The following is a 6,092-nucleotide window of genomic DNA, read 5'->3' as shown; positions in this document are numbered from 1 at the left end:
GTAGCCACTATCACAAGATGTGCTGGATCATCTCGGTGGAAAAAATCCTGTTTTCTGTAGCCAAATTGTTGCTGTCTCTTGGTGAAAATATCCAAGTTCCCTGCAAGCTAATGCTGAGATGAAAAAAGATAAGAGTAGATGGACAATTTTCTTCTGAGGAAGAAACATCACCGTCGGTTAAATGGTAATGGACTAGTCTTCTTGGACTTTTCTAACCCGCTTCACCACCAACACAACAATAGAAACCTAAGTCACTAATAATTCCTCCCTTAAGCTTCCTGCAAGCCGAGTTTTCACCTTTTTCCAGGCTTAATGAAGCAAATTGTCATCGTGTGTGTACAATTATCTTGAATCAAGCACCCCCTCTACTGGTCAAATGAAATATTACCAAACTGGTACAGATTCGCCAGATTCATTGAAATCAGAAAGGAAAGACATTTTGAGCAGTTTTATTTGCAAGTGTGTTTTTTGAAACATCATTATACAAGAAAATTGTAAAAATTTCTGTGTTTGATTTCATAGAAACTGGGTTAAATATAAACCTATTTTTATGGTTTAAATTGTATTAATAATTTACAAATTGCTAAGGGTTATTTAGAAAAATTGAAATGACTTCATATCTGCTCTCAAGATTTTTGTGAAAAAAATGAACATTAAACAATACAGGGAAATAAGCTATTTTTATAAAGCAAGGATTGGCAAACTTTTTCTGTAGTGAATCAGATAGGAAATATTTTAGGCCTCGCTGCTCATTATGTCTCTTTTGCAACTACTCGACTCTGCCGTGTGAAAGCGTTCACAGACAGTACGTGAATGAATGCCTGGGGCTGTGTTCCAATAAAACTTTATTTACAAAAACAAACTTAAGGGCCAGATTTGGTCTGTAAAGCTGTGAATCTGCAGGTCTATGGAGTCATAAAAGAATGTAAATACCTCCAAAGTATTGCATTCTTTAAAACAAGTTCCTCTGGGGAAGATGAGTGTGATATTTGCTTGAAGATTGCTATCACTTCCAAAAATTTTGGAATTTTTCTTTTTGTTTAGTTTCCAGACTGGACTGACAAACCTCACTAAAAATAATGAAAAGTTACAACTGTCAGGGCCTTCAGAATTCGTTTAGTACAATTTTCTCATTTACTGAGACGGGGACTAAAGCCCAGAGTAGTTCCTGAATGCTGCTCTAATCATCTATATCATTCACTGAACCAGCCCTGGATGACTTCTGGCTATTTTTGTGTGCCTGAGGAAGATTGTTGCTGACCTAACATCTGTGCCAATCTTCCTCTACTTTATGTGGGATGCCACTACAGCATGGCTTGCCATGCAGTGCTACGTCCGTGCCTGGATCCGAACCTGCGAACCCCAGGCCGCCGAAGAGGAGAGCGTGAACTCAGCCACTACGCCACTGGGCCCACCCTGACTTTTGGCTATTTTGATAAGATAATGCATAGAATAATGCTTTGAAACTAGAAAGAATTAAACACATATTATTGTTACTCATATGTTAGGAAAAGAAAATGAAAGACATTTGCATTGTCTCTCCCTTTGAAGACCAAGTCTACATAAATGACCAAGCCACAACAAATCAATAACAACTCCCTTGATTGGAACCACCACAAGTTTCAGAGATGTTAACTCTAAAGATATTTTATGTAAATATCATAATTTCATAGATTTTAGAATTCTTATTGGCAGGTGAGTGTAGAGGTGACTGTAATTTATCTTGACATTTGAGCAAAATTATGAATTGTTTGTGTTATTGATAAGGCCTGAGCTCTGACTTTGAGAACACAAAAATGAACATGACACCAAGGTTGCTCTCAAGGATTTTATACAGGGAATAGAAAGAGAACAAATGAGAATGATAAATGAGAATTAAAATATAATAAGTATAAAATGAGAATAATGATTAGCTGGGACTAAAAAGTCATATAGGGTGGAGAATATTTCCTTATGGGGCTTTGAGGAATATTTTGTAGTAGAGTGACTATTTGATCCAGGCCTTAAAGCTTGAATAGGATTGAGCAAGTAGAAGCAGGAGAGGAAAGAATGAACAGACTTTCTTGGCAAAGAAAAGCGGCAGCAATAAAGATATAAGATGGACTTAGTTTGGGAATAGAGAATGAACTGTTGGGATTCAACTGTATATGCTTTGTGAGAGGAGGATTATGACAGAGAGGTTTGAACCCGGATCCTTGGGGATATTGAAAACAATGAAAAGAGGTTGAGTAGATATTGGAGAGCCATTGAAAGTTTTTCAGTCTGGTAGGGACATCGTCAGAATTGTGGTTTGGGACGGTAACCTTCAGTGATCACGTTCAAGGAAAATTTGTTTATAATCATGAAGACACTGGCTGTTGCAATGACTTGGGAGAAAAGTAACAAAAGCCTGAACTTCTCAGTGGTATGTGTGAGTAGACAGAAAGAAACACAATTTGATTGGAAGCTGGAGAAAAGTCTGTAAAACTGGATGACTGATTAACCGAGGAAGCTATTGATAAAGGGAGAAATGAAGATGACTTTTAGGACTTGTCACATATGTCTGACAGGTTGGTGATGGCAGGAACAGATGAGGAAACAGAAAAAAAGATACCTATTCAATGGGGAGAATCTGAAGTCTTCTTTTGGCCTTGCTGAATTTGAAGTAAGAGTAGAATATCTATGTAAAGATAAATTGCAAGAACTATATGTATCTGATTCTTAAGAGATTTAAGTTTAAAAGTTATCTGCGTAAAGTGGTAATTGAAGTAAGTGATTACCACAAAAAGTGATGCTTTTACCTTATGGCTTTAAAGTTTTAATTTGTTTTTGAGGAAGATTGGACCTGAGCTAATGTCTGTTGCCAATCTTCCTCTTTTTGCTTGAGGAAGATTGTCCCTGAGCTAACATCTGTGCCACTCTTCCTCTATTTTATGTGTGACGCTGCCACAGCATGGCTTGATGACTGGTGCTAGGTCCCCATCCAGGATCTGAACCTGCAAACCCTGGGCTGCCAAAGTGGAGAGTGTGAACCATGCCACTGGGCTGGCCCCTAAAGTTTTAATTTTAATAGGACTAAACTTTTCATTTTAGTCACATTGGAGCCATAAAATCGTAGGAAACATATGATATCATCAATTTATATGCATTACATACTCGATAAGAATCTCTTTAGTGCTTGAATTTGATGGAAATCCTTTAGAATGTTAGCACTTTGGACTCAGCAACTTTTACCCCCCTAAATTGGTAAGAAGAAGAGTTAGCTATAGGTTTGGAAGGAATGCTTAAGATCATGGTACACCGGATACGTTGCCTATTTGTCAATAGGATGGAATGAAAAGAAAGAAAAAAAAAGAGTTCTGTAAAGGTTATCTGCACTGATTATTATTAAGGAATGACAGCATTAAAATCATTTGCAGCACGTTGAGCGTATGAGCATGTTAGAGTTAAGAAGGTGGGAGGGATGGCAGTCTCCAATTTTCCAGCTGGCATGTTCATTCTGAGATCATGTCTAACTAGATTTACTAATTTAATCCCTCATAATGTTTTATTATAGCACTCACAGAGCAGGAAAAGATTAACGGTCAGGAGGAAAGCCTCTCATTTGAACTTAGGAACTTAATATTCAGCTAAAAAGGAAGAATAAAAGCCTAACAAGAATGGGGGATATTTTGTGGAGTGAAGGCTCAGCAGCACACACTGAATGAAGGGATTAAGACAACATTTTACTAGACAAAATAAAATACAGAACAGGATATTACAAAATTAATAAGAAAATAGAGAACGGACTAACTTCATCAATCTCCAATGCTCACAGCTGCATTTCCTCCCTCTCTTCCCTTCCTGTTCTCAGGGAAAAGAAGAGCAGAGTGGATCCAATGTATTAACGCCCACTTTCCACCCTGGCTCTCGGAAGGTCAGACGCACTCAGGTCTCAGGTAAGATGGAAAGGGATTCAAGGAGTTCTTATGCATGGGAAAAAAGCAGAGCTGCCCATGTCTAACATGAATTAAATGAGAAAAAGCAGGATAACAGCCATGAGAAATTACTATGGTTATTTTAAAAATGAAATAAATGAACTTCCACGCGGAGCGCTCTGAACAAGTACATATCTCAGGAAACAAAAGAACAGTGTTCACAACTAATGCTTTGCATTTTCGAAGAAATTAAAGAGAATACAGAATATATGAAACCATAAATCAAGGATGAGGAGAATAGACAAGAAAATAATTTGGGAGAGCTAGAGAAATAAGTTGAACACAAAAAGTCATAACTTTGGAACTAATTGAAAATAGGGAGGCGGTGTTGAACAATGTTGAAAATTGAACCTATAGTAAAGAGGCTGGGAAACCAGATAATATAAAGAAGAAAGACAAGACATGAAAAATTAGAGAAAATATAACATATATGAAAGATAATGAGCCTCATTCTGGAGTTAAAAAAAAAAAACAGGAAATATCCCAAGATAAAATAAAAAAGACTTTCTTAAAATGAAGAAATTAGTAAGTTATAATATCTGAAAATTGAAAGTCATATTATGTTCTAGAACAATCAACACCAGTCTATATCAAGGTGAAGTTACAGATCCTCAAGGAAAATTAAATAATTATTCAGGACTCAAGGAAAAAACTCACCTAAAAATCAGACTGGTTTCACAATTTTTTCACACTAGCCTTCAGTGCCAGAAGATAGAAGAATGCCTAGAATATTGGATTGAGGGTGTGTGGGGGGGATTTTTGAACAAAAATATTTATACCTGCATGTCTCAGTTAAGGTATAAAGATTACAGATGAATGGTCTCAATAAGGCAAGGGTCCAAGGAATATAGCATCCATGAATACTTCTTGCATAAAGTATATAATGAAGAAATCCAATCAACCAAGTGAGTAATCAACATACAGAACTCAGGATTGGATTTGGAACTGAATTTAATTGGGGTTGATATTTTGTTAGTTGAGTATAACGAAGGTAAAGAAGGTCAAGTTGTTGAAGGTATATGAGTTAGTGATTATAATGAAAGGCTATGGAATCTAAGCTGGCTGAGGAGGGAAGTAAGGGCATAAGATGTGAGATAGTGCATAATAAGATGGCCAGGTCAATGGATTGGAAGCTGTAATGGGTTCTTGGAATAAGGATTATTGGAGTGATGGTTATAGAGGAGCAAGCTCTAAAGATAGGAGATAATGATCAGAAAATGGGATGATGAAACTGAAATATTGGAGATGATGTAGTTATTAGTGGAAGAAGTAGGATGAAGGATAAAATTATTGGAAGCAAAGAGGTCAAGAAATGGAGTGGTCAAATTATTGAGTCTACAGGCAAAGAGAGTCACTCAAATTAATGATAAGGTTAGTGGTTGAAAGAAAAACATCAGCTAGGTGATAAAATTCTCAGTGAATGGAGGATATCATATTCTGATGGCATGTGCTCAGAATTATCAAGAGAATTTTAGAAAGTAGGGGTAAGCTGTTTGTACGTACCAAGGAAGAGCAAGTCTGACAGCTAATCGACCTCTAGGTTTGGTGGTATGTATGGTATGGGAGAAAAATCTCCTCTGCTTGAGAGAGCTGCAGGAAATCAGTGTCCTCAGGAGACAGCCTGTATTCATGAGCAAGAAGGGGAAATACATGTTTATAGAAGAGGATGAAAGTATAACAGATTATACTGATGAATGAACATGACTTTTAGAGAAGGAATATAGAGGGTTGCAGAGAGGTAAGTTATTGGGTTTACATTGTGGATGTACAAAATCATATGAGATTACTAGTCTGAGTAGGGAGAGATGCCCCACAAGACTGGACTTCTTGAAGTGAAAAGGAGTGAGAGCATAATGTTGGTCTCTTGAACAAGGAGGGGGTGGTGGATAACATGCTCTAATAATAGACTCCTTAGCACTGGCCTTTAAGTTACTTTATTGTGGTTAACGGTAATACTGCAGGATTTTGTAGCTAAGATTGGGTAGGAAAGGTGGTTTTACCAGGAGAACACAGGTTGTTCTCTGGGCCTCATTTAAGTTTTATTTAGGGTAAAAAGACCAGAAGAAACACAACTGTACTTGGACCATGAAGGAAAATTCTTTGTACAAAGCCAATATAACACCACTGTCAAAACCG

This window comes from Equus przewalskii, chromosome 28, assembly GCF_037783145.1.
Source record: "Equus przewalskii isolate Varuska chromosome 28, EquPr2, whole genome shotgun sequence".
Taxonomy (NCBI): Eukaryota; Metazoa; Chordata; class Mammalia; order Perissodactyla; family Equidae; genus Equus; species Equus przewalskii.
The sequence above is the reverse complement of the archived record's forward strand: the minus strand, read 5'-3'. Positions refer to the sequence as shown.